Source organism: Sciurus vulgaris (assembly GCF_902686455.1).
Source record: "Sciurus vulgaris genome assembly, chromosome: 4".
Lineage (NCBI taxonomy): Eukaryota > Metazoa > Chordata > Mammalia > Rodentia > Sciuridae > Sciurus > Sciurus vulgaris.
In genome coordinates this window covers 141,871,555-141,880,985 of record NC_136464.1, presented here as the reverse complement: position 1 = coordinate 141,880,985, position 9,431 = coordinate 141,871,555, and positions in this window count along the sequence as shown.

The window sequence follows — 9,431 nt, the reverse complement described above, 5'->3', positions numbered from 1 at the left end:
TAACGTAACTGTGTCTATTATGTGGCTGAATTAACCGCCCACCCCTGCACTGCCACAAGGATCCATTCACTTTCCACCCCTGCTCCCAGTTTTGTATGATACCTCCTTGAGGGAGAGAGTGGGTGGGAATAGATGCTAAAAACCTGCAGGGGTAGGTAAAAGGAATCGTGGGAACTAAGGTACTCTGAACCTAGAGACTATGGAAGACAGGTCAGGTGGCAGGATGGAATCTATTTCCTTATTTTCCTGCTCTCTCTTTGCTCACAGACATTTTCAGCATAATAGCTGCTGGTTTTTGTAACACCCTCCTATAATCTCCTGCAAATCCAATGGTCTCGGTGTTGTCACACTTCATCAGCTGTGTTACAATTCCCAATAACTAGCACACAATGGATGTCCTATCCCTGAAAAGCTGCCCCCAAATAAATGGATTCAGAGGGCTTAATGACAAATCAGAGGCATTCTGAATGGATGCTGAAAAGATTCTAAGTCAGGCAAATCCTCGCTGGAATCCAGTTTGGCTGCTTCATTACGAATTCCATCTCCTGCATACAGAAAGATGATAAACAACGTTGTAAAGATGCAGATGAGATTGGCTTTTGTGACCTAATGTTTCTGATGAAGAGAGGAGTACATGTTGTTAAAACAGGAAGATGCACCCAACCCACTGGCAACAGAATATTATAAGTTTCATCTTGAACAGGAATCATTTATGATTTACTCCTTTATTACCTCAGAAATAAAGCCCTGGCTGTCTCTGCATTTTGAAGTGGTTTAATTAACCTTTGACTATGCACAAAAAAAAAAAAAAAAAGGTACACCAACTCCATGAACTAAAAAACACTTAAAAAACAGAGTCGCCAACTATTTCTTACCGACCCAGACTGAGATTTTGCAGGGGATCAGAGAATCGTGAACGTGCACTTTCCAGGGCCGGTCTCTGCACTTTCCAGGGCCCCTCCCTCACTTACAAGGATGCTTTGGATGGTATTTAAGGTTCAACCAGTTAATTCAGGCTCCTTACCTCAGGAGCCTTAATTTAAGTCACATCTGTGAAATGTTTACTATATAAAATAATACTCACGAGTTTAGGGATTTGAAAATGGTATCTTTGGAGGCACCACTCAGGCCCCCAATATCCCTTATGATATGACAGATTCCCCTGGGTCTCCAGGGACATATCTCATTTCTATTTTAAGGAAGAAACTGTAGAAAAAGTGACCATGATTGCATTTAATCAGAATGCTGAAGGTCATGGGTAGTATTTGGTAATAGAGAACAAAGTAAATATCTCTTTCTATGCTGCCAGATCACCATTGAAAGCATTAACCATGATCCTACACAGGCGATACAGCATACAGGCAGAGGTGTTGATCCAGATGGCCTGGGTCAGCAACCAGTTATACCTTATATTAGGTGTAACCTTGGGAATTTGCCTAATTTCCCTATACCTCATTTTTTAAAAAATCTGCAAAATGAATTATATACCTACTTCAACAGGTGCCTGTGGACATGTTCACAAACAACTCTGTGAACATGTTAGCTATCAGCATACATTTTTATGCATATGGCCAGAGAAAAGACTGGGGACCAGATAAATCACTACATTTCTGAAATTCAAGTCCCTACTCTTTGTGTTCTTTCTTCTAATTTTATTGCTTGCATCTAAAAGCATTATGCAGAGAACATTCTGGTTAATTAAAAATCATGGTTATGAGGACACCCATGAATTGAGATTTTTCTACATAAATTATGCACACATCTCTCTCCTGTTCTTGCACTTTTAGGTATTTTGAGGCTGGGAGAGAAAGAACATGTGGATCTAATTTTGTGGGAATAAAACATATAACATGGGGCCCTCTTGATAAAAAGGAGCACAAAATCACAAATGCAAAATTAGTGTATTATTCCATTTTCTGTTGCTGTCACAGTATACACAATGCTGGGAAATTTGTAAAGAAAAGAGGTTTACTTAGCTCGTAGTCCTGGAGTTCCAAGAGCATTATGCCAGCCTTTGGTTGGCTCTGATGAGGAACACACTGTGGATGGCATCACAATAGTGGTAACATATCATGAGACAGGAAGTCAGAGAGCAGGGAGGGGTCAGTCTTGCTTATTTATTACAACCTGCTTTCCAGAGAACTAACTGGGATTCCATAAGAACTTAATTCCTTTTGAGGGCAATGCCCCTAATAGCCTAACTACCTCCCAGTAGGATCTACCTCTTAAAGGTTCCACTGCCTCCCAACATCACCCCACTGAGGACCAAGCTTCCAATACATAAATCTATGAGGGGACACGAGTCCAATCCATAGCAGATAAAAAAAAAAAGTGAATATTTAGTATGAAAAGAAAAAGCAGCAACTCTGGGAGGGGTCTTGACTGCCCTCTCCTAAACCAGGAGTCAGCACAGTTATAGCCTTTAATCAGCAAATATTTATTGCATGGGAACTAGAGCAATTTAATTGGTCTTTTTTTAAAGACTCCACAAATTAAAAAATTTACAGATCTATCTGAGCCTGTATTCTAATTTGGGGTTAGACAAATACAATTTGGACTTTCCTTTTAAGTTCTTAACTTTTTTTCTAGAGAAGGATGACCCACAGATCCCGGGTCCTTCCTGGATGGAGAAGGGAGCCTGGCAGTGTGGCCCAGAGCTTAGGGCCAAGGTAGCAGTAGTGTCCACAGGCACAGTGCACTGAGGCTGATCTTCTTTTGTCTCTCTCGTGTTCTTGGGTTCTCGGGTGTTGTGTGACTGGGAGAGAAAAATATGCATTTAAGAATATGTGTGATAGCAAAAAAACAAAAAGAAATGTGTGACCACATGATTGACATGTTAGTTTGCTTCACTGTAATAACCCTTTCTGTGCCTCCCACAACACTTGAACAAAGGATACAGAGGCCGTGATTCTTGACTGTGGAACTTCTCAGTGCTATCTGGGGAGCTGTGGGCTAAAGAAATTTTTCTAGAAAGTACTGTCCCAAACAAGGAACCACAGAAGGGGCAAAAAATTGGTCTGTATCTCCATCCTATTTCTTTTTCTCTCTCTCTTCCTCCTCTATCCCCAGCCCCCATTTCAGAAGCCCACACAGATACCAAATTAAGAGATTACTCACTTGTTGGAATCTCTGAAAGACCCAAGAGCACAAATAGTGAACAATGGTGGAATTTTGGACTCTGTGATAGGAAAAGGGAAGCTGAATGTAGGGGGCTCCAGGGACGGTGAACTGCTGGGCACTCACCCAATGACTCAGAGACCACACCTGCCCACTCAGCTTACTCACAGAGCCACTGCTGCTCTTGGGGATAAACCTTACATCAGGCATTACAGCTGAGCTCACACTGCCAGGCCCAGGGACAGGATGTGCCTGCGCCAGTTTGTCCATACCTCCTTCTCAGCCAGAAGTGCAGCCTATGGAGGAGTGTTGTGTATCGAAGTGTGGGACATCACAGGACTACTTCATCCCAACTGAAGCCCAGGCCTTGCCTGAACGGGACAGGGAGGCACTAAAAGTTAGGAATTCAACTGCCATCAACACTTTTGACAATGGATGAGACTCGATTCTGCTGAGTCAGAGATCCATCTTGTTACCAAATCATGAAGTTGTCTTTTAATCAGTCATTCAATAAGCATCTCTGAATACATGCCAGGTATTTTACTGAGACAAAGATACAAAGAAGATTCCCAAGTATATTTATAAAAACATACATCAGAGATAATTTAGTACCAAGTGATAATGCTAAGCAGAAGATAAATAGAACTTCAGGGAACCAAGAAATAGTGATGATTTCAGGGAATCAAGAAATAGATGATGATTATGTGTGTGAGCATACCTAGCATAGGAGCCATCTTTGGGGCATCAAAGCAGAAATAGATTTAAAGAGTTTGTGAAGGAATTCTGGAGGCCTGCAAATTTAGATGGGGAAAAGCAGGCACATCTAAGTGTTACTAACCTCTACTAGAAGTTCTCAGTCTCTTTCAGCTATGAATTTAGGCAGCAAACTACAGAAGTAGCAACAGTATCTGTGACTGTCACCAGTAGAAATGAAAATATATTAATATCCCATTACATTGTTGCTGATATCCTCAATTATTATGAATACAGATCATTACTTTGAAATTACATTACCCTTGACCCACCTCTAGAACTAGTTATGGAGTGTCTGGGTAAAAAAGCACACAGATTACTACCATGGCACAAATGTACTTTTGTTTTTGCAATTCGGATAAATGTATTGTGATATGATTGATTTCCTTTGTCACCCCATGTATTTTATTTGACATGTTTTAAAATGGTAAAATCTATAAGTTTATCAAATTGAGAATATTTTTATCAGATATGAACTCTTATACATTTCATAGACCTTCTATGCTTCTCTGGCTGTGCATTATATCTGCAGAATGTAAGAAATGAAGCACATCCTTGATTTATGTGTGTATAAAGCAATGAGACAAACTCTAAATGGACTCTAAGAAGAAGTCCATAGGCATCACCAGATGGCCAAGGAAATCCATGGCACAAAAGGGAGAGAGTCCCTGGGGTGGAGGGAGCCTGTTGGGAGATGCCAGAAAGCTTCATAGCTGGAACTCAGTGAGTGAGAAAAGAGGATTACGCCTTGACTATTCATCAGTTTCTTGAACATAATAACCAGAGAGGAGAAACCAGCCCCTATAAGGAACCCCGGAAGTTACAAGAGCCATGTGAAAGCCCATCTCCAAAATGCCATTTCTCTGCATGCCAGCATATGAATCACCAACTTTGGCTGGCTCTTCCGAAAGGATGCTCAAAGTACTCAAGAGACAGAGTACTTTAAAAATTGAAGCTATTAATAGAATTCCTCCCACCTCAAGGCTGCAGTTCCTCCCACTGCCTTCCTGGTCACATGTTGGACATTCTGCGAGGCTGTGTGGGGAGGATGGTTGGAAACAGTCTCAGCTCACAGTCAGGAGCACCACGTGTTCTGTAGCTGTGATACCACACTCACGCACTGTCCTGCACCCAGCAAGAGGAAGGGAAAGAAATTTGCCTGAATTCCCTTTTCTGGAAAATGAGAGCCATGCCACTTGCCACCTACACCACAGTTAGAAGTCAGTTAAATCCTAGGAGTATTCCTTGTCATGTCAAAAAAAAAAAAAAAAAAAAAAAAAAAGTTACTAAGCTTTGCTAAAGGCAGAGTGTAAAATTAACCAGCTGTTGTTGGAATCACGTAGACCCATATTCTTTACCCATTCATCAATCATGTTTGCTTCTCACTGACTAGTGACTACTGGCACTATACAGTGAATTGTATATAATGCCTTATACAGTATGTTATTGTCTTGATTAGTATATGTAGTTTCCCAAACAAGAACAAACAAATAACCCTTACAGTTACTTTTGTTCTTGACAGCCACAACAATTTATTGGTCCTTGAATTTCTCATTCACATTTGGTGTGTCCTTCTGCAGACATATATTAATAATAATCAAACAGACTGGAAACTACTCATATCAACCCCAAACTGGAAACGATCCAGCTGTCCATCAACATAATTCATTGTGCATTCCTACAAAGATCTACTACACAGCAAGGAGAATGAGGAGCTATTGCTACTGACAAGAACATGGGCCACTCTTACAAATAGAACGTTGAGGGAAGAAAGTATTCACTGAATGATTTCATTTTTGTAGAGTTCACACATAGGCAAAGTGAACCTGTGCTGTTAGAAATTTGAGTAGTCTTCCTGTGGATAAAGGGAAGTGGTTGGAAGAAGATGAGAGGAGTTTCTAGGCCGCAGTAATAATTCTGTTTTTTCACTTGGGTATTGGTTGCTCTGGTATTTTCATTTGGGGAAATTTTACAGAACTGTACACTTAAAATTTGTATACTTTTCTGTGTGTGTGCTAGACTTCAACAAAAATATAAAGTAATAATAATAATAACAATGATATACACAAAGAGAATATCAAAATGTTTGTGGCTTTTGTTTTCACTTTTGTTTTTTAACACATCCTTCTCCAGGGTACATGCAATCTTAGCTAATTGTTGTTATTTGGAAATGATATTAAGAAATCTGAAATTCTTAATTGGGGTTTCTGGTAACATGCAAGCCCCACCAGAAAATAACCTATCCTGCCTCCCTTCCCTCATAGGACTATAATCCTTTTGATTGACATATCCGTTAATCTTAAGGGGCAGATATCCAAAAACCAATAAGGATCTGTTCTAATGACTTGTTAAAATGACCTTAAAGAATGGGAGCTCTTCTGAGGATTTCCCTAGGGGGATCTTCTGCCCAGGAGGTGGGATGAAGTAGGGTTTGCTCCGACAAGAGTACCCAGCCTAGTTGGTGCAATGGGGCCTGACTGTGCTCTTGCTCTGCTCCCCTGCAATGCACAAAGCACAGAGCCAAGTGGGTGGGAAGAAGGGACCCTGCTTCTAATCTGTCAGCCTAGGCAGGGCCTTTTTCGAAATCGGTAGGCTCAAGGTGGGTGCCATTTTCTAAGCTGGGCTAAGAAGGTTGCTTCTGTCACTACAGACCCTCCTCCTATTCATTACTTCCACTGCTGGGTCTCTGTTCAAGTGAAGTGCTGTCCCTCCTTCCTCCACTGTTCCCTCCTGTCTTCTCTTTTCCTGCCTTGGCACAGGAAGCTTCTGGAAACCATCCTCCCTTCTTTCCCATTCCAACTCCAGAGCAAAGCAGAACACAAAAGCCTTTTGTTTGTATGGTTAGAGTAAAAGCCAGGAGCCCTGCTTAGGAATCATTGAAACTCAGTTCCCATTGCCATGCATGGTGTCAAGAAGGAGCTTAATAAATGTTCGATGACTGGTCTTGGTGCTACTTTTGGACCTTCTGCATTTTTTTATTCCCTTGTGCTGGGATATTTGTTCAGATTATTATTTGTTCAGATTATTATTGTTGTTCAGAATCCAGCAGGTTGCTCTTCAGGCCCTGAGCAAACTACTTATCTCCCGTTTCAGTTTTCTCAATTGTAAAGTGGAGACAATATTATCTTTCTTGCAAGGGACAATGGAAGGTTATGTAAACAAAATATATGTAGCTTGCATTAGTCAACTTTTTATCACTGTGACCAAAATATCTGATGGGAACAACTTAGAGGAGGAGATGTTCATTTTGGGTTCACAGTTTCATATTTTTTTTTTATTTTATTGTAAACAAATGGGATACATGTTGCCTCTCTGTTTGTACATGGCGCAAAGGCATACCATTTGTGTAATCATAAATCCACATACAGTAATGTTGTTTGATTCATTCTGTTATTTTTTCCCTTCCCCCCACCCCTCCCACCCCTCTTTACCCTCTATACAGTACTTTCTTCCTCCATACTTGCCCCCCTCCCTAACCCTAACTCTAACCCTAACATTAACCCTTCCCTCCCCCCCTTTATGTGTCATCCTCCACTTATTAGCGATATCATTCGTCCCTTGGCTTTTTGAGATTGGCTTATCTCACTTGGCATGATATTCTCCAATTTCATCCATTTGCATGCAAATGCCATAATTTTGTCATTCTTTATGGCTGAGTAATATTCCATTGTGTATATATACCACAGTTTCTTTATCCACTCATCAATTGAAGGGCATCTAGGTTGGTTCCATAGTCTGGCTATTGTGAATTGAGCAGCTATGAACATTGATGTGGCTGTATCTCTGTAGTATGCTGATTTTAGATCCTTTGGGTATAGGCCAAGGAGTGGGATAGCTGGCTCAAATGGAGGGTCCATTCCAAGTTTTCTAAGGAATCTCCACACTGCTTTCCAGAGTGGCTGCACTAATTTGCAGCCCCACCAGCAATGTATGAGTGTACCTTTCTCCCCACATCCTCGCCAACACCTGTTGCTTGTATTTTTGATAATCGCCATTCTAATTGGGGTGAGATGGAATCTTAGGGTGGTTTTGATTTGCATTTCTCTTATTACTAGAGATGTTGAACATTTTTCATATGTTTATTGATTGCTTGTACATCTTCTTCTGTGAAGTGTCTGTTCATTTCCTTAGCCCATTTGTCGATTGGATTATTTGTATTGTTGGTGTAGAGTTTTTTTGAGTTCTTTATAGATTCTGGAGATTAGTGCTCTATCTGAAATATGATTGGCAAAGATATTCTCCCACTCTGTAGGCTCTTTCTTCACATTACTGATAGTTTCCTTTGCTGAGAAAGCTTTTTAGTTTGAATCTATCCCAGTTATTGATTCTTGCTTTTATTTCTTGTGCTATGGGAGTCCTGTTGAGGAAGTCTGGTCCTAGGCCGACATGTTGAAGATCGGGACCTACTTTTTCTTCTATAATCTGCAGAGTCTCTGGTCTGATTCCAAGGTCCTTAATAAAATACTTGGGAATCAATCTCACAAAAGAGGTAAAAGACCTCTACAATGAGAACTACAGAACACTAAAGAAAGAAATTAAAGAAAACCTTAGAAGATGGAAAGATCTCCCATGTTCTTGGATAGGCCGAATTAATATTGTCAAAATGGCCATACTACCAAAAGTGCTATACAGATTCAATGCAATCCCAATTAAAATCCCAATGACATACCTTACAGAAATAGAGCAAGCAATCATGAAATTCATCTGGAAGAATAAGAAACCCAGAATAGCTAAAGCAATCCTTTGCAGGAAAAATGAAGCAGGGGGTATCACAATACCCAAACTTCAACTTTATTACAAAGCAATAGTAACAAAGACGGCATGGTACTGGTACCAAAATAGACAGGTAGATCAATGGTACAGAATAGAGGACACGGACACAAACCCAAATAAATACAACTTTCTAATACTAGACAAAGGCGCCAAAAATATGCAATGGAGAAAAGATAGCCTCTTCAACAAATGGTGCTGGGAGAATTGGAAATCCATATGCAACAGAATGAAACTAAACCCATATCTCTCACCCTGCACAAAACTCAACACAGTTTCATATTTGACTGGTTTTATTCCTCTGGGCCCAAGATAGGACAGAATATGGTGGCAGAAGGGTGGTCAGGGAGGAAAGCTGCTTAGTTCATGGTGGCCTAGAAGCAGAAAGGGAAAGAGAAGCAGAGAAGGAGCTACAGAGAAGATAGACCCTCTGGGCATGCTCACTATGACTATCCCTCTGGCTGTGTCCCACCTGGGTTTTGCCTCTAAAAAAGAGCAAAGGCACAGGAGCTTTTGGGGGAACACCTCATATCCAAACCCAAGCTAGCTTCAGAACAGTGTTTGCACACAGCATCGCATATTCATTCATTTAATCATTCTTTTGGTAAACATTCTATTAGCTCAAAATAATTGCCAGAAACCAGTCATGCCACAGTGACTATAGAACAGGGTTCCCACTCTCTTTGAGTACAGAATTCTTATAATCATTAAAGTTAAAAAATAAATTGTTATGGGTATTATAAAAGAAATATATTCAGGGTTATTTATCTATCAATGAAATATTGGAACAG